General features: G+C 41.7%; 1 protein-coding gene across 2 annotated transcripts in view; it reads right to left on the reverse strand.

Annotated features, from left to right (window-relative positions):
* CARMIL1 (capping protein regulator and myosin 1 linker 1) overlaps window positions 1–21407 on the reverse strand; it is a 994750-nt gene that overhangs the window by 366033 nt on the left and 607310 nt on the right. The window lies entirely within an intron of this gene.

Below are 21407 nucleotides of genomic sequence, written 5' to 3' on the forward strand. Positions count from 1 at the left end.
CCCATGGACCAGAAATATAATTAACATTATTCATTTGTATTAGAATGTCTTCTATAAATTATTAATTTAACAGAAATTAAACAATTTGCAAAATATAGTTCATGCTATTAGGAACCAGCCTCACATATGTGGATACCGATTTTATTTTTTCGGTCTCCACTTATTCAGTTGTAAACTAATCCTTCACTCCTCGCGGATTTTACAGACAGAGGTGTGTCTTGCACCTGTCCCGGACTGTAATTTGTAGGTCTGGCTTGACAACGCAGCAGTCTGCCTAACCTATCAATAGCAATTCATAAAAATATACATACAGGGCTTTGATTCCGCCAAAAGGAATATTACTGTTTCAACTCATACAATTGGCTGTATGGTTTATCCCGCCCCCATCCAGGAGAGGCTTGCATAGGAATGCACAATTAATCATCACGCCATCTGTAACATTCAAGTCTTAATCTACTACGGGCATTTAACAAAGAAATCAATATTTTCACAACTTTTGTTTCCACACAAATGTCAAAGTCAATAGAGCAGGGTTTAATTTGATAAACATCGTTTGTATATTTAAGGCATGTTAACATTCTGTGTTTTCATGCACTGGCACGTAAGAGTCAGACGTATTTACTTAGCCAATTACTGATGTTCAATCCCACCCCCTCTCGCTCCCCGACACCCGCCCCGCGCTCCGTTAAGACTTCCCCCTGTTTATTTTCACCAGGCAGTATCGGGAGCAAGAAGCCTCCCAGAGGCCACAGCTGAAGCTCTAAAGTTCCACCCCCTTTGTGCTTATATTTTATCCTCAGGAAATTACGTCTCTGTCCTGACTATGAGGTAACTGAATTTTGGGTGCAAGTTACATACTTATGATGGAAAGGTATAGCAAATCCAGTTAAATACATGTAGTCCCCCATTAAACCTAAATAAGATCTCTGTAATTGTTGATGGACAGGTGAGAACAAGTGAGTTGTCTCGTAGAAGAAAAGCCGAGACCTTAAAATCCAGTTTAGTAACTAAGGGCCTTTAGGGGTTGGCAAATGGAACTACACCGTCATAAACATGACAGGAGCTTCGTCTGCCAAGTGCCACAGGCTATAATTCAATTGTAACAAAAACATTTTTAAAGTTAGGTTGTGGAAGGCGAGAGGTAAGCCAGAGGCTGACACCTGGTTGAACAACATTTTAACATTGAAATGAATGAAACAAATTCACTCCACTTAAGTATGAAGATATCTGGGGGGTTTTGGAGGAATGTTATGCATAAGCTGAACATCGCTGGATATCTGCCTTGTTTGTGATGGAGTATCCTGTTTGCCAAACTCTAGATCAAGGCCTAAATTAAGCAGAGAGGGAACATTGTACCAAGATTCAGGCATACACTCACAGACGTAAAATAAGAGCGAACGTGAGCCAAAACATTTACCACATCCCCAGTAATAATTGGTAGTAGAGACCACCAACTAACATTTGTAAAGGAGTATGATCGGTTTAAAAAGAATGTTTGGTAGAGCCAAACGATGATTAATATCCCAAGTTCTCAACAGATGATCATGCAAGATAGAAACAATTTCAGAACTTTCTAAATGAAGGTCCAGCTGCTGGGCCAACCATCAGATAGTTTTGCTTTAGGGGAGGAGAAAGGAAGAACCACAATCATTTAATAAAGACTAACTGGAGAAGGTAGTGGTAAGTCCTTTTCCCTTGTGAAGGAAACAAATCTCTAAGTGCATTGCAAGTCAACCACATTTTACTGCTGAAAGAACACAATTTGATATAAAGCGAGAAGCCATTAAAAAGAATTTGATAAAACTTCACTGTCAGCTGCCATGTTTGTTAAGTGTTTGTCTGGTTCCAAACTGGTCTAAATTGATTTTGTTCTAATTTGGCAAACTCAAGACAAGTCACCATAATGAATCATATAATGTACTGATGATAACGATCGAGGGAACTATATAAAAGAAGTTAATGTGAATGAGATAGCAAAAACACTTTACTTAAACTATTCGAAAAATTGTGCATTTCATTTTCCATTTACTAATGTATGGCGGTTCACTATCTAGAGATTATTTTCTTAAAAAGAAGGTAGGAACAGATAAATGAGAAAAGTTGTGTTAAGTGTATATTGTTCCAAAAACTTCAGTGAGATGTATGCTCATAATGAGGATTCTACTTTAGCAGGTAAGTGCATGAGCATATACAAGAATGGGTAATGGATATGCAGGAGATATCAATATATCTGAATTGCTATCCCAAGTTGTCCTAATTAACTTGTGTCTGGCAGAGTCGAAAGTCAACTAAGACATGAAAAACATCATATTCATCATTTGTATAACTTTAGCTCTTTGATACCAGACAAAATAAAGAAACATTCTGCTCAAATGTGTTTACACTACCTATAATGGCGGCCAATTGGGCTACAATGGCTTCAGCTTGGAGTGGATGTTAAACAAGATGGAAGCACTGGTACATTTACTGTAAGAAATATCCTAACTAATCGTAAAGGTTATCTTAACAGCACGCCAATCCGAGAAGATCGAGTCCTAGTCTATCACCTGTCAGGCTATGATCGATATTGGCACAGGAAGCAAAAGAGTAAGAGTGCTTTCCTTACCCTACAGACATTTCTCCACCACCTCCATAATTGGTTTACAGTCAACGATGGAAACCTTGGAGTTGTATGGAAAGTCATCTCAGACTACCAAATGTGCAGTGATGTGCTTATGGCCCATAGGGAGAGTGTTATACCGACCAGGCTGCGACTTATCCAACTGAATTTCTTACATGCAACCTGCCTGACCCCTCAACTCTTTAGAGGGCAGGGAGCCTCTCCACGCCCCAGTGTTCTGCTGCACCAACCACAATACAGTTTTTTTTCATATGGTCTGGCAGTGCCCGTGCATTGTGCCATCCTGGGAGAGCATAGCCAGAATACTAACACAGGTGCTGAGGAGACAAGATGATCTCATGCCCAGGACTCCTCCTGTGTATCCTGGAAGATCTAGGTGGAAGAAGGGGCAAAGGGGCGAATGGGCGCTGGTTGGTATTGCCTCAGCCATAGCCAAATACAATATAGTGCGGAAATAGAGTTTGTCGGCCCCCCTACGATTGTGAAATGGCGTAGGGCGATGGACTGGTGCTCCAAAATGGAGAAGAAGATATTCAGAGCATGGGGATGTCCACGGAAGCATGCCGGGATATAGGGCAAAAGGTCAGACTTTTATGGATTAGGAGGATTTACAGCACTGGAGAACCAACATGGGTCTTTCCATGGATTCTACTGGATTAGGGCAGGTTAGCAGGTGACGAGCAGAGAGGAGACAATGGAGTTTGCGCTGTTGTGCAGTTAAAATTGTCAATAAAATTTGATTTACAAAAAAAAAGTGCGGACTGTGACCTACGTGCCAAAAAACATGAACTATAAATCTAAAAGTGATAATAAAATGTGGATGCGATATTTTACCATGATGTGAGTAAGCTTCCACAGTCTGAATAGTTGGACGACAAGGAAAAACAGTTTGAGCTACCTGTAGCAAAGGTTCCCTTATAGAAGCATGGCCTGAGCATGAAGGCAACCCCACAGTGAAAATGTACGATGTGAAATCTTTAACAAATCAAGCAAATAGGAAAACAGTTAATAAAATAAAGAACATAAATGTCCACAGGGAGTGCAGATAAAAAGATTAACATTTTAAACGAGAAACGTCAAATCAAATGTTATGCTATGGAGAAAAACAACTTTGATATCAATTGAAAAATATAGGCAGTTTCCATAGTCCACACCACCACTTTCACATAACATGATGCATTTTCTGTTCTATGAGAGTGGCCATTGTTGAGTAATTCCCTTGCAGGCAAAATGTAAAATACCAGAAAGGTTCCCTAGCAAGAATACGCTCCTTGTAGACCTTAACAACGCTCCTTTGTAGCCAAACAAGTCCTTCTCAAGGACAGAGGAATGCTAGTATTGTTGGGTACCAAGCACAACAGAACACACAGAGAAAGAATCCAGAGTCTGGAATGGTCCCGCAGTTTGAAAGGCCAATTTAACAGCAATGCATCTAAATGTAGCTTGCAGGGCAGACAATACCCGGCGAGTCCCTTCTACCTATCTCCATTTGTGTATGTACCATTCACCTGCAGCCTTGAGAAGTGGTATACAGTCAGCTATGATTGTCCAAACAAATCCCTAGCTAACTAACCATTTATTTCACAGGTTTGGATGTATTTACTTAAAGGCCAAGTGTATGCAAAAAGGAAAAAATAAGCATTCTTTATTTTTACAAAGTAGCTCTAAAAACAATGATATTCAATGTCTGCAAAGCCAAGTGACTAATTGAAAACACAGTAAATTACATTAGGCATTCCTCTCATCCAAACATGCATTCACTAATCAGAACAGGATTTTAATGGCCTTAATATAGGAAAGCCATGTGCGCTTACTTGATATCCTTGGTTGCAAAGTACACAAAATATGGCACATATTTCTTATACAACCGTGTCCGATATTTAACACGAGTCATGATTCTCAAATGATAAAAGCCAAGTTCGGGCTGGACTGTTCTCATGAGGCACAGGGTCAAGGCTGATTTGCATATGGCCATGTCTGAACTGGGGTGGTGAGCAAAAAAACGATGGATTTAGGCCCAGATCTCTGTACTGGGGTGAATGTATGACATTGTTCTGCATTCTGTCTATCAACTGTTGTTTTTGCATTTGTCACCCCGAGTGAGACGGGTATGCTCAGACAGGAGTCCCGTGCTCTCTACGCCACTGGATTCAAGCTATCCTGGCTGAAGACGGCTGATAGCCTGAAAACGGTCCTAGGATGCTTGATTCCGGTTCAGGGAAGACATGGCTTGGCAGCTCGGGCTGGACTGTTCCAATGAGGCACAGGGTCAAGGCTGATTTGCATATGGCCATGTCTGAATTGGGGTGGTGTGGTGAGCAAAAAAATAATGGATTTAGGCCCAGATCTCTGTACTGGGGTGAATGTATGACATTGTTCTGCATTCTGTCCATCAACTGTTGTTTTTGCATTTGATGAAATAGGGGCATCTATAACTGTGGAATAGCAAACATATATAGGGACAAAGGATTTGACCAGCCCACTTAGTCAGCTGCTATGGATGCCAGACTAATAAGTTGAGGAAATCATTTCCTGTAAGGTTTGGCAAGTATCAAAATGGATAAAGGAAATTCAAAACAATATTTCTCCAATGGGTCCTAATATGGAGGTGCCTCTCCAGATGGTCGTGTCCACAAAACACAATATAAAAATATGAGCGGTTGTAGCCACGCGCGTTTGCAAATAGATTTGGAAAATGTGCTTAAGTGTGGTCCGTGGTCATGAGATGGCATGCGATCGACAGAAGTCCTCTGCTTCAGAAAGTCAGCCTTGGCCAATTGTTTCAGGTAATTACATTTTCTCTTAGCCAAAAGAGTGTAATGCCTTAAGAACACCCCATAGCTGGACATAGAACAACATCACCCATCTCTTGTTAGCAAAACCAAAAATAAAGAATAATTTCATCTTGATTTGAAAAATTAAACCAAAACTACATAAATGATGTGAGATACTCCACACCCACCGTCTTATGCATAACTAACTGTTACAGAGTAGCCCAGAAGTACAATAGTTATCTCGTAAATGTCAGATATTATAGACTTATAGCACGCCGTAGAGGGCTATACCAGCTATTAAAGGCCCTCTCCAGCGTTAAAGGCCCCGAGCCGAAGGCGAGGGCCTTTAACAAGGGAGAGGGACTTTGATAGTGGTATAGCCCATCTACGAAGGGCTATAAGGCTATTAGAACATTCTGTCACTAGAGGACAGAATGTTCTAACAAAAAAAAACAAAGCCTTTTGGGAGCATGAGGGGAATGGAATCCCCTCAGGTTCCCTGAAGCCTTTGTTCACAGACACAGCTGTGAACAAAGAAACATTGGAATTTTGGAGCTCCAGGCTTATACCAGCCATTATAAGCCCAGAGCACTCCATTGTTTTCAAAGGAGCTCCCAACATTCCAATGTTCTAATATTCTTCACATCCCTCTGCATCAGCCCGGTGGACAAATACAATGTCAAGCTAGTCTGATTGTAAAAGAAGCAGCACTCAAAGTGAAGGCAAAATAATCTTTCACAAAGTTTAGAGGTTGAGGTCTGGGTACGTAGCCCATGAGCCATATTCTACTAATTTGCCTAAGCATGAGAAAAGAAAGGTGGCAATCTGTGAATCCTCCACCATTCATACTGCTGGGACAACATTATAGAAGCTGTAGTCGTATGGCTCATTTTTGAATTTCTACTCAAAATAACAGGCTCTCACTACAAGGAGTCAAAGACATAGTATTGGGTGAATGAGGTTGAGCCCCATCACATCGGACGAAATGTGCATAATATTTATCATATGGGGTTTGGGACTGTCTTAATCTCCACAAGTAAAGGTATACAATCAGGTATTTTCTCTTACCAACCAAGGCGGTTCTTTGGGACCCTTATGGCCAATCCCGTACTGGCTTTGTATGTAATGAAGCTTGCACTGCAGTTGCCCACACCAAATCTGCTGTGTGTGACAGGCCAGGCAGCTAGTACCCTAGCAACACATGTTCTACCTGCTTTGGGTCTGTGGATCTGCTGAATGCTTAAGTGTTGCTACCTGCGGAATGCCTGTTCAGTGCGTGTGGGGGACACCTGGATTGCTGCTCTCAAGCACTGCTGCCTTTCATGTTGTGCACATTTTCTTCATAAATGTTGAACTTTGCCAAGTGCCTAATATGAAAAAGAATGACTGCCGGTGCTCAAAGCTCTGCTCAGAAGCCCGCGGCCAGTGCCTTTAAATGTTGGCGTGCCGAATACCAAGGCTGCTTAGTTTTGAATTTACCTTCTGCCTCTTATGCTTAAATGTCATACAGAACAAAATACTAGAACCATAAGATTATCATATAACTGTGTTAGTGAAGAGAAAACAAACTGAGGAAACAATAATTTGATGGCATTAAGGGTTTACATCCTTGCATTTTCATTCAATATTCTCTAGTTCTCAGCTTTGATGCCAACTTTCTAATGCCTGAAAAGATCAATTATTTTCAAGCCGTGTTGATCATGAATTATTAGTTATTAGGTTTTTTTCATGCTGCTGCTTTAAATTGCTCTGAGAGCGAAATATAACAGATCACAAGTAATTGCGTTTATCAGAGATGCCTGGATTGTAGACCACTGTTAATAATGACGTTTACATAACATTACCGATTTTCTTTTAGGTTTGCCATACAGGATACTGACATTCGCAACTCCTTCTTCAAATTGGCAATGAATCAGCATCAACTGGACTACATCTACATTGCAAGAGAGTCGTGAGATAAGTCAGTGAGAAATGTAAATAGTTGATTTCTATAGGTATATCTATACATTTAAATTGTGGATATTCCTGTGCGAAAGCACTTTTAATGTGGGTGGTTAAGTGGATGAAGGCACATGGTGATGAGATAAAGTACCTCTATTCCCACAAAACCTTGCCTAACGCGGTGAATTTATGCATAGATGTTAGTCTTTCTAGAGATTCTCAAAAATCCCCAAGTAAATATATATATATATATATATATATACACATATGCACATATATATACGTGATCAAGGGCTTACGGGCTTGAAACGCGTTGTGTTGGGTCACTTAATAAAATCACTGCCCACTTGAAAACCTCGGAGGTCTGTGTCTCTTTCCTCGCCTGACTGCCGTTGGGAGAATTCAGGAAGTGGTTTGAGGGTTTCCATATATATATATATATATATATATATATATATATATATATTCACTGAAAAAAACATAGGTTATAGACCATATATAGTTCGGAATTAGCATTTACAAAACCTTGAAAATTCCCTGAAAAAACCATAGGTTATAGACCATATAGAGTTAGGAATTAGCATTTACAAAACCTTATTTTACTCACACAAAACCATTGAAATTCGCATGTATAGTTAGTTGCACTAACTATATATCGCGCACCCGCAATCCACTGCTGATCATGTCACATATTACATCATTCATGACATGGTCAGTGACATCACTGATGACATCACTGATGACATCTCAAATGACATCACTGATGACATAAGGTTTTGTAAATGCGAATTCCTAACTATATATGGTCTATAACCTATGGTTTTTTCAGTGAATTTTCAAGGTTTTATAAATGCTAATTCCTAACTATATATGGTCTATAACGTATGGTTTTTTCAGTGAATATATATATATATATATATATATATATATATATATATATATATATATATAAAACATTTCTATGGCAAAATGAAAACCCTCATGTTGTTCCTTTTCAAATTAAATGTATTAAGTGTTACCACTTTATTCCAATGAAGATGACTTCAGGTGTGCCATACTTTTGTCATAAGTAAGACTGTTAGCGTTCTAGTTGTTCTTTAGAACACTCTGGGACATTCTGTCATTGGGCTATAGTTGGGCTACATCTGGCTGATATTTGGGCTACATTTGGGCTCTTTTGTCTCTTGTGGCCATCTTGGGAGACTGCATATCAGATTTTTTTTAATGAAATATAAGAGGATTTGAGAAGTCACTCAAAATGTGCCCTAATTTTTCTTTCTTCAGGACTAATCATAATTTCTATGGCAAAATGAACCCCTCATTTTGTTCCTTTGCAAATTAAATGTTTTAAGTGTTAACACTTTATTCCAATCAAGATGACTTCAGGTGTGCCATACTTTTGTCATAAGTAAGTCTGTTAGCGCTCTAGTTGTTCTTTAGAACACTCTGGGACATTCTGTCACTGGGCTATAGTTGGGCTACATCTGGCTGATATTTGGGCTACATTTGTTTTTTTTTGTCTCTGGTGGCCATCTTTGGGCTACATTGGGCTACATTGGGCTACATTTGGGCTCTAACATATATATAGCCCAATGTAGCCCAATATATATTTTTCAAAGTTAATTTTCGTAAAAACCACTGGAGCATATATCTTGAGACATAGCAAAGGCACATCGGGCTACCAGTCCCTACAATTTTGCCAAGTTTTGTGGAAATCCATTCAGCCGTTCGAGCTAAAAGTGAGTCCAACCGCCCTATGGAAAACTCAATGTTAAAAACACGTTTTGGGACCCCCCGTTTTTCTCGACTCCCGCTTGACGAAACCCCCCCAAACTTTCAGGGGACGCTCAGAATCAAAATGTGCCATTTTCCTGAAAATTTCAGCCAATTCCGTCCATCAACGCCAAAGTTATTCAACATAGAATTTTCAGAAATCCCTATTAAAAAAAATCCTAACTATATATACCTACTGGCGACCGCCAGTAGGTAATATATATATATATATATATATATATATATATTACCTACTGGCGATAGCCAGTAGGTATATATAGTTAGAATTATTTCTCTATGGAACTTTTGAAAATTCTATGTCTAATAACTTTGGCGTTTGTGGACGGAATCGGCTGAAATTTTCAGGAAAATGGCACATTTTGTTTCTGAGCAACCCCTGAAAATTTGGGGGGGGGGGTTCGTCAAGGGGGGGCCGAGAAAAAAGGGGGGTCCCAAAACGCGTTTTTCCCATGTTAATTTCCATAGGGCGTTTGGCCTCACTTTTAGCTCGAACGGCTGAATGGATTTGCACGAAACTTGGCAAAATTGTAGGGACTGTTAGCCCGATGTGCCTTTGCTGGGTCTCAATATATGTGCTCCAGTGGATTTTGAGAAATTAACGTTTAAAAAACAGGTATATCTGTGACAGCGTCCCAGATAGCGCTCCAGATCGCGTACTTTTCGCGTAACGGAGCTTTGCGTAGCGAAGCTGATTGGCTCTCCGGTGTCTGTCAACATTCTAAACAGTCCAGTGCGGCCGCCATCTTGTCTGTCGGTAGGATCGAGAGACAAGAGGAGGAGAAAAACGAAGGGGGAATTTAATGAAAGGGGGCTAGGTAGACCTCTCTTGACCCCCTAGGAATGATGTTGGGGTTATTAAAGGACCCGTGGGGCAAATAATAAAAATTAGATTTTTCGCGGTAGAAGCGCTTCTCGGTTCGCGAACCGGGTCGCAAACTGGTAGCGAAACGTGAATTCGCCATTTTGTGTTTCGATTTCATTAAATTACTAGGTATAAGGGGGTACGGGAGACGTATCCTGACCCCTTTTGTTTTCTGAGGGTGGCTGAGGAGGCTCATATATGTTGATACATGTCTTCCAGCGGCTGTGCGTGAGCGTTTTTTTTTTTTGTTGCGTGACGTCTGTTAACGTTCGATTCGATGGAAATCAGGAACTGTTGACCGCCATTTTGTCACTGCGAGTAAATATTTTGTTTTAAATAATTGTTATAAATTAATCCTTATTGATAAACATTGTCTGCGCCATCTTGTCTTTTTTGCAATGCCACACTTTTGTTGAGCACGGCAGCCATTTTAGATGCCTTGACCAGACCCACTCTCTGCACGCCGCCGATCCTCAGCATGGCTCCCCACCCTCGCAAGCATCTCCCCCACGCACTGGTCACCCCCGCTCTCTCTCTCATGCATGGGCCAGAAACCTCCTCCCATGTGCGCTGCTCTTCCCTGAGAATCACACCCTGTGCCCGCCCGACACCACCCTTTCACCCTATTCACTACCGCACCCTCTGACACTCCTCTTCCTCTGTGTCCGATTGTTCAGGCCGGTCCCAGGCTATCACCTAGCCCTGCAGATGTAGTTTATGGCCCCAGCTGTAGAGAATCACCCCTCTTCAAAGGAGTTACAGTAGATCAAGGCCCCCACCCGATGAGATCCGTCACACCACACGCGTTCCTACTATCTGATAACCATCCTGTATTGTGCTTGGGGAGGGGATTCTCACTGTGAGGGTGTGTGGGACCGAGCCGGAAGCGGAAGATTCCAGGGATGCCTCTTTGTACATCAAAGTTTTTACAATTATGTGTCACATTATAAATATATAGCACTCCAACAAAGTAGGATTATAACACTTTAATAACTTTTAAATATATCGAACGCAACAAAAACAGTAAATACATTTAAACATTTTTTTGAAAAAAGAAGCAACAATGGTCAGTAGCTGTGTTTTGTGCGAATAGTCCCAAGGCAGCACAACATGCTGAGTTCTGGACGGCACCCAGGTGATGTTACCTGGGTGCCGCACTGGTTTTTGGTATCCTACAATGCAGCTCCGAAAAACGGCATGGGGCGTCCCGGGGGGTGCGCGGGGAGGCCTCGTCAGTAGCGGTCTGTTGTGCGAATAGTCCCAAGGCAGCAAAACGCGCTGAGATGTGGGTGGCACCCAGGTGATGTCCAGTAAGTTGTCGCACTGGTTTTGGCATCCTACAATGCTGCTCCGAAAAACGGCGTGGGGCGCCCCGGGGGGGGGGGGGGGGGCGGTGGGAGAGGCGGCGTGAACGGGTCTCCCCAGGTGGAGGCTCGTCGGCTGTACTGGGGCGCCCCTTTACCGTTTCAGTTGCCATTCCGCCCGCTTTTGCTACTCTGTGCCTCATCCTCTATTCAGCTGTTTATCGCCCGCTCTTGCGGCTACAGCGTCTCGCTCACCATGTAGTTGAGTTGCGCCCACTCTTGCGGTGCAGCGATAGGCGGCTGCCACAGGACTCTTAAAATGGTGGACGGCTCTTCGGATTTGGGCCTGGTCCACTAAAATGGCCCTGGGACACCTTGGAACTCGGACGTCCCCTGAGCCTTGAAGATTTTACAAAAGTCTTGGGGGCTCCCGACTCCTGCAGGCTTCCGGTGGGGAGCGGCTGCCATGATTGCTCGCGGAATGACCACGACGGAGCCACGAGATAGTGGTGCTCTCAGGCTGACGCCAGCTTCAGTTTGAAACATCTAGAAACAAGGTGGGGCTTTCATCGTTTGGGAAAAAAAAATGTTTTAATCCAATGAAAAGTGTTATTTTTAGGTCATATGATCAAGCCTTCCATCATTAGGAAACCAAAAGTAAAATGAACCAATGAAAAGTTTTATAAAGAAGTCGCATGACCTGTTATGCTTACGTTACGCGCTGCTATAAAAAGCGTAGAAAATCCGTTGGCACGTGAGGCGGCGTCAGTAGCGGACCGATGTGCGAATAGGCCGAAGGCAGCACAACGCGCCGAGATCCGGATGGCACCGAGGTGGTGTCCAGCAAGTTGCACTGGTGTGGCCAACCTGCAATGCTGCGCCGAAAGTCGGCGTGGGGTGCCTGGGGGGGGGGGGAGGGAGGTGGCGCAAACTGGCCTCTCTCGCCTCCCCAGGTGGAGGCACCTGATGTGCAGTGCGGCGCCCCTTATCTTTTCACTCGCCGTCCAGCAGAGTTGCGCCCGCATTTGCTGCTACAGTAGGCCGAAGGCAGCACAACGCGCCAAGATCCGGATGGCACCGAGGTGGTGTCCAGCAAGTTGCCGCACTGGTGTGGCCATCCTACAATGCTGCGCCGAAAGTCGGCGTGGGGCGCCCCGTTGGCCTGTGAGGTCGCGTCAGTCAGTGGGGGCTGTGCGTCTCCCCCAAGATGGAGGCTCCTCAGCTGCAGTGGGGCGCCCCTTAGCGTTTCACTCGCCGTCCAACTGAGTTGCGTCCGCACTTGCGGCTACAGTAGGCCGAAGGCAGCACAGCGCGCCGAGATCTGGATGGCACCGAGGTGGTGTCCAGCAAGTTGCCGCACTGGTGTGGCCATCCTACAATGCTGCGCCGAAAGACCGGATGGCAAGTCCTGGATGTTGGGTGCCATAGTTGAGAGTTCTGAGCAGTGCTTGTAACACTGTCTGAAGCTTATTTGCACCTGCTGCAGCTTCACTATCGCCCTGGTGTGGCCAATGATCGCCCATGACATAGGCGGCCGGCTCCCGGGGTCCGGCGGAACTTTTTTTCTTTTCCTTTCTGCATCTTGTCCCACAATCCGTTTGACCTGAAGACACGATCAGGTCCCTGAATGTGTGCAGGGGGACGTTATTGATTGAATCAAAATGGCGGCTTCACACAAAGATGAGTCAAGCGCTGCTGTTGATGCTATACAGACAAAAATTGGTTTTCAGTTTGTACATTCTTCAGGATTTTTTTTTCCATCCAAGGCTGGTTGAGAGTTTGTAGAACAATGGCTTCAGATTTTCAACATACTACTCTTCAACATTCTTCCTAAATGTAACAATGTGAGACTCACTAGGAGAACGGCTGTTTATCTTTCCTTTCAAAATGCTGCCAACAATATTTTCTGAATGGAAGACACCATCTTGTAGCATAAAGGGCCGAAAGGGGTTCTGGTCTGGCCGATGGTTGGTGGAGACATTTTGACTATATCTTGGACCTGCCCGGCCTCACCCAAAATGGCGCCGGTATAAATGGAACTCGTAACTCCTTGTTGTGTACTGGTTGAACAACCTTGATATCACGAGATACGTATGCAGTTTTGAAGCACATGGCGGGCGGGAATGAGAATTGATTGAATATTTCGACATCCCTATTGATATTAAGTTCTGATGTGTTATTGATTACTGTACTATTGAAAGTTCGAATTAACGTCACCCATGGTACTTGCCCACAAATGTATATCTAGATAATTTTATTGTAAGTGGCCCTGTCGTATTTTAATTACAAAATGTACGTCCACCGATTCCGCAACTGTTAGACACCTTAGTTCTTGCAACCTAATGGCCCGCTCGTTGCGTTCCTCTACAGTGTAAATGTCTCCTCATCATATACGATTCCAGTTTGCTCCGTGGCCGGCCCACGTGGTTATAGGCCTGTATTTGTATACTGACATTTTCACAATAAAGGTTTTTAAAACAAAACATGGTAGTAGTATTTACATTGGTAAAGTTTTTAATTTTAGTCACTGTTTTCGAATCAGTAAAAGGCAAGTGAAATAAAGCAGTCCAATTACATGACGGATAAAAGGTATAATACGCAGGAACGCAGTAAAGATAAATGGTCAAGGGCTGTTGTGTTTTTTACTCCTGCAACATAAAGTGATCGATAAGAATCTGATATTCAGGCGTATCGGCGACTAAGACAGCAGGCCGAGCATCTTTTGCTCAACGGCTCCGTCATGGGACGAAGAAACGCCCTTTTTCTAGAAAAAGGAATATATTTTACTTGCAGGACAGTTGTAAATTTTCCGGGAAAATACATTAGCCTGGAACATTATAACATATATGTTTAAGAAAAAATAATGTTCGAAAGCAATAAAAAGCGTAATTTTTAGGTCATATGACCAAGCCTTTCATCATTAGAATAACAAAAGTAAAATGAACCAATGAAAAGTTTTATTAACAAGTCACATGACCTGTTATGCTTACGTTACGCGCTGCGCGCCGCGCCCCGGATCCCTTCCGGGAAGCTACGCTTCGCGCACTGGCGTACTTCCGGGTGCGCTAACGCGGCGTGTCATATAACGCATTACGCGACAACGTAGGTCCAGAATATAGTCAAAATGTCTCCACCAACCAGCGGTCGGAACACAACCCCTTTCAGCAGTCTAAAAAGTTCTGTTAAATGACAACAGAAGGGACAGGCAACAAGAACCATCAGTCAAAGAGGGGAGGGCAAGTTCTTCCCTACCGGGTCACGTTGGGGCGCTACCGGAACTGATCGAATTGGTAGTCTACAGTGTTTCTGGATGTTTCAGACTGAAGCTGGCGTTAGCATGAGAGCACCACCATCTCGTATCTCAGTCGTGGCCATTCCAGGAGCAATCATGGCAGCCGCTCCCCACCAGAAGCCTGCGGGAGTCGGGGGCCCCCAAGACTTTTGTAGAATCTTCAAGGCTCAGTGGACGCTTTCAAGAATGGGGCCCAAGCCCTAGCAGACAAGCGTCCGAGTTCCAAGGTGTCCCATGGCCATTTTAGTGGACCACGCCCAAATCTGAAGAGGCGGCCGCCATTTTGAGAGTCCTGTGGCAGCCGCCTATAGTTGCATCGCAAGAGCGGGAGCAACTCAACTACTTGGTGAGCGAGACGCTTTAGTCGCAAGAGCGGGCAGTAAACAGCTGAATGGCGGAAGAGGCACAGTGTAGCAAAAGCGGGCGGAATGGCAACTGAAACTGTAAAGGGGCGCCCCACTACAGCGTGTCTTCAGGTCAAACGGATTGTGGGATAAGGTCCAGAGGGGGCAGAAGTCAAGCGCACCCTCCCAGTCCGCGCCACCACACCGAATGTTGAAAATCTGAAGCCATCGTTCTACAAACTCTCAACCAGCCTTGGATGAAAAATCTTGAAGAATGTACAAACTGAAAACCAGTTTTTGTTTGCATAGCATCAGCAGCAACGCTTGCTATCAGAATGCATGAGTTTCATGCTCCATCGATTGAGCTAGCCGGATCAGGCAACAAAAAGTATAAAATAGTTATGTAAATAGTTATTTAATAAAATGTTTTACCCTGTTACTTTGCTGGTGTGTTGTATATATTTATAATATTTGCATAGAGTTTATCGTTATTTTGGGCGGGGTGGGTGGTGGAGCCGAGCTGTCTTGCAGCCATCATGGTGTGGAGCTCAGTTCATCTCACTAGTTTCGTATTTCTCATGAAGGGTTGTTCCTAATGTTTCTATTTTAGCGAGGTCAAAAAGAGATCCCATTAGTGGCCTACTGATTTTGCTCGATTATTTTTTTTTTTTACACGATTTTTCACTATCTGCAAAGACTAAACAGAGTATTGCGGCTTTGTGCTTGTTAGTAAATAGAGAATGAACCAAAGAGAATAAATTCTAAAATAGTAAATGCTTGGATAACAATCAATCAAATGGAGAGACAAGCAGGCACGACGGATTACAACGGGGGCAAAGGCCTGCGTTAACTACCCTTCACTATCTGCAAAGAGAGAGTACTTCTAAGAGAAAAGAGGGGGGGGGGGCAGCGTTTAAAGCACATCAGCGTGCATAAACACGAAAATGTTTTTACCTATCACGTACTTGACATTTGACAACTTTTGATATTTGTTATTAAAAAACCATCGAAATTCAATGAAAAAACCCTAGGTTTTAGCCCATATATAGTTAGGGATTAGCATTTACAAAACCTTATTTTACTCGCATAAAACCATTGAAATTCGCATATATAGTTAGTTGCGCTAACTATATATCGCGCACCCGCAATCCACTGCTGATGATGTCACATATTACATCATTCATGACATGGTCAGTGACATCACTGATGACATCACTGATGACATCTCAAATGACATCACTGATGACATCTCAAATGACATCACTGATGACATCAATGATGACATCTTAAATGACATCACTGATGACATCTCATTTGACATTACTGATCACATTACTGAGGACATCATTCATGTGATTATACGATGAACCTCTTCAGACTCTGATATAACCTTAGATACACTCAGTGTAAACAGACACTCAGAGACTGTCACTCATCCATGGAGTTACTCACACACCTAGTCAGTCATGCAAAGAATCAATCACACCTCCATTTCCTCAACTATACAGTTATACACATCTTACTTATTCAAACATATACTAACACATATTTACTCCCTTATACAATCCCTGATACAAGTTCACAATGATACATACAGCCACTCACACATTCACTGGCTCTTATGCACAGTTATTTATATATGTCAACTCTCACATGTACTGTGTTTTACATATGTTCTTACTTTGACATGTAGCACTGAGAAACCAATCATTCACCAATACACTCATGCACACAGTCAACCACCCATACAGCTGTTTCCACATGCAGTTTTGAACCCATACATCTAGTGAATCAACTGTTCACACATCTATGCACAGAGTCACACACCTCCCAGCCACCCACACACACACACACACACACTCACTCTCCCATACAAATACTTGGGCAACCAATCAATAACCCATATAGTTACTCATATAGCTACTGATCAATACATGCAGCAGTTTTCAGAACAACAGATATAATAATGCACAAATTAAGACAGTTTAGTCACTAACCCATGCACTCATTGAGACACGTTTAATCACTCTCTCATACAGTCAGTCATGCACCTACTAAATCCTTCATCCAGACACTTATACAACCACTCATTCTTCAATATGTAAGACATATTTTAACTTTACAGAAACACACAGTCACTGGATGATGTCATCAGTGATGTCATCAGTGATGTCACTGACCATGTCATGAATGATGTAATATGTGACATCATCAGCAGTGGATTGCGGGTGCGCGATATATAGTTAGCGCAACTAACTATATATGCGAATTTCAATGGTTTTATGCGAGTAAAATAAGGTTTTGTAAATGCTAATCCCTAACTATATATGGGCTAAAACCTATGGTTTTTTCATTGAATATATATATATATATATATATATATATATATATATATATATATATATATATATATATATATATATATATATATATATATATATATATATCCAATTCAAACTCCTGCTATGCCTCCATTGAGGAAAAGTATTCAGAGGAAGAGAAACCACAGGTACAGACCACTCCACAGAGCTGTGAGTAGAATTCAAAGGTTTTTTATTGACCCCTTGTCGCCAGCATGACACGTTTCGGCTACGTCACGGTAGCCTTGATCACATGCCTAGCGGAACCAATACCAGTGTTTAAATACAGTGCACAATTAACAAACAAGGGGCGTACCCATCCATGGACATAGAAAACATACAATGATTACAAAATATCCTGTAAGATAAAAAAAATCCGTGTTTGACTTATATGTTTAAAAAGACAATTGTTCTCTTTCCTCTATTTTGTTTAGCTGTCTTCACAACATTATAAATAAGATTATAATCACTATTTACAAAGGTCCACGGATTGCGCAAATTTACATATTAATTTCTACATTCATCACTGTGAAACAATCTGCGCAAAATTTAACAGGATAAAAACGAATTATGTGGTACCGGATGGAATTGATACTGACATACTGCCCCAACGTTCTTTAAAGTGCAAGTGCTAAAATTCATAAAGAAATCGTGCAAACAAACGTGCAAAGTGCAAAGTGCAATATCAGCCGTGACATAGAGGTAGATCCCTGCCTCAGTTATAACTCATAGGTCACCGGCTGATCAATCAAAAGGGAAGACAATGTGGTTAAACATGTTAAGCCAATTATGAGGTTTACATGTATTAATGAATTATTTGAATCAATCACCTACCAACACCAAAATATTTAGGAATGACAATCTCGGTGAAATGACAGCTATTAATCAAAAAAAAAAAGGAGGAAAAAACGTATGGCATAATTCCTATTTCATCCTAAAATTCTGTTATGCAATGCTGTCTATCACTGCTAAATGCTCAAAAAATCAATAAAATCAATGCATACAATGTCAAAACCCATTAGTATTAAGGAGCAAATCTGTAATATTGTTCTATTAGACACAAACTTAGTAGTCAAGATGGAAAATTCTCACGGTAGATAGCAGTTAGTTACATATTTAAATATGCACAGAGAGCAGGTCACACTGGATTCTTACATGAAAACCTGAAAACATGGGAACATGAAATGAGGGGGGTGCAACTTGAACAGACAACAGAAGACTGCCACTCTTCTTATTAACATGAAATTATAAAAACAATGCAAATCCTCCCCTGTATTCATTCCATTAGGAATCCTAGTGTTTAAAAGCAGAATGTATTTGCTTTCCAGTTGCCTTAACATTTTCTCTATGTTTCCACCCCTGATGTTTTTAGGAATTGCATCGATAATGAAATATTGTAAATCATTCAAATTTTTCTTATGGGCCAAACCAAAATTGCGCGCACCGGGTAGTTCTCATCAGAGTTTACAATTGCCCTTAGGTGCTGGAGGATGCGATTAAAAGCCTGTAGTTTGGTGCTCCCAACGTACTTTAGCCCACAAGTACACTGGAGCACATAGACCACAAAATCAGTGCGGCATGTAAAATGCCCTTTGATTTGGATAGGCACAGGATCAAATGCAGAGCAGTATTCTTTGGTGTTTATACCAAATTTGCATGCTCTGCAAGGGATACATTTGTAAAACCCAGACTTGTCAGATAACCAATTTTTCTTTATGGTGACCTCTGGACTAGATCTAACCAGAGCATCCCTCATTGAGGGAGCTCTTCTAAAGACTATGGTTGGTTCATCTGGTAACAAAGGTGCCACACTGATGTCAGTCTTCAACAACGGCCAATGCTTCTTTAATATCCCCCTCACCTTCCTTTCCTCACTATTGAAGGTGGTGATTAAACTGGTCCTGTCAGGGGCTTCTAATGTGAGCTCTTGTCCAATTCTGTTAGCACTGGTGGAAGTGAGATATTCTTCCCGGTTCATGTTATTTGCTCTAGTCAAAGCTTCCTTTAATAAGGATGTCTGATAGCCGCTTGCACAAAATCTTAAAAACGCCTCGTTCTGACATTTCTCCAAATCTGAATTGGAACTACATATTCTACGTATACGTAGAAATTCCCCGTACGGGATACTTTTGACCAGATGACCTGGATGTGCGCTGTTTGCGTGCAAGATAGAATTGCCCGCCGTTGGTTTTTTGTGGTTTATGTAGTTTATCATCTAAGACATATAATTCAACGTCTAAAAATTGAATCATAGTGGTGCTAATTTGAGATGTAAACTTAAGATTTAATTGGTTATCATTGATTACTCTGACAAATTCAGCCGCTGATTCTACCGAACCCCTCCAAATCCTACAAATGTCATCAATGAAACGCCAGAAATGGGCAATATTATTGGGGAACAACCTAGCGAGTGAACCCATGAGGACATGCTCCTCCCACCACCCAACATGTAAACATGCGTAGGTAGTGGAGAAACATGCCCCCATGGCCACTCCTCTTAACTGTTGATAAATTTCCCTATCAAACAGAAAATAATTGTTATTGAGGCATATATCCAACATCCTTAATAGCATGTCACTGTGCTGACTAAACGCAATATTTTGTTTCCCCAGATAACATTTTATTGCATTTAATCCGTCCTTATGGGCAATACTTGTATAGAGAGAGTCTATATATAAGGCTATCAATACTGACTCATTATCCCACACAATATCATTAATTTTAGACAAAAAATGTCCTGTATCTTTAATGAACGAAGGCAATGCCTCCACATATTCATGAAGAAAATGGTCTACATAACGTGAGACAGATTCCAACAAGCTGCCCTGAGCTGAAATAATGGGACGGCCAGGGACCGGAGTAGTCTGCTTATGAATTTTAGGAATCAGATAAAAAAAAGGTGTAACCGGGAAATCATTTTTTAGAAAAGCATGTTCTTGTTTGCTTAATAATCCTTCCCGCTTCCATTGATTGAGTTCTTTGTGAACCATGTCCTTTAGGCGCATGATATCAATAAAGCTGCCTTTTCTGTAACATGCTTGGTCGCTCAAATGCCTTTCAGCTTCTGCCAGATACTGTGTACGGGGCCGGATAACAGTGTTACCCCCTTTGTCTGCTTTGTTTATTATGAGATTGGAGTTGCTTCTTAGTTTCTTCATCAATTTATTGTACTGTTTCTCTACGTATTTATATTATATATGATATATATTTTTCCTACATTTCTGCAGGGGATGGTGGCTTGGTTCATTAATGTGTCCACTGTAGGGGTCTGTGTGTGACCCCTGTCACAGATAAAAATTCAGGCGAGTCCACTCAGCCTTTCATCCTTCTGAAGTCGATAAAATTGGTACGATTGAGTTGGGTAACAATAAACATCCGTTGTTCAGTGCCAATATAATCTTCTGGGTGATTGTGCACATTATAAATACACATGTTATGTTATGTTCTGTGTATACCTCCCCTTACGTGTTCTTACTGAATTGAGTGCATAGTAAATGTCAATTAGAATATTTTGATGTTTTATCTATTTTTCTTAACCTGAAAAATATGTTTTCAGGAAAACAAAACCCTTTGCTTCCACCATCCCTAAATATGGGGGGTTCTGCATAAACTACCTTTTGTGGAAATTCCAATATGAGTGTTTCCATGGTAGTAATGGTTGTAAATATCCATAAGGTTTCCATTTTGTGGGAATTCCAAATGTTTTGCAAGACCATCCTCCATCAGAATACTACAATTAATCCTGGGGAAAAAACATATTAGCATCTTGTCCCATTGGGGTAAATGGAATTTTGGTCAGGAGAAGCCGCATTGCTCATATTGTAATTTCAAACAGTGAAATCCTGACCATAAATTCAACTTGCTACATACCTAATTTGAACATAGATGTGAAAACAGTTTTATGAAATAAGGGCTGACGTGATCTGCCCAGGCTTGGACAATTTATTCAAGGAGGGAAGCTAGGATTAGAACTCCTGGCTCCACATAAACCAATTTTACTGCTAGAGTCCATCTCCTTCCTAAAGCCAGCAAGTTTTCTGTGACTCATATTTTTTGATTCTGCACATTTGGAAAGAGATATACTTCAATCAACAGGACATCTGACAGGCATTAGCT

This window comes from Lissotriton vulgaris, chromosome 4_1 (assembly GCF_964263255.1).
Source record: "Lissotriton vulgaris chromosome 4_1, aLisVul1.2, whole genome shotgun sequence".
Lineage (NCBI taxonomy): Eukaryota > Metazoa > Chordata > Amphibia > Caudata > Salamandridae > Lissotriton > Lissotriton vulgaris.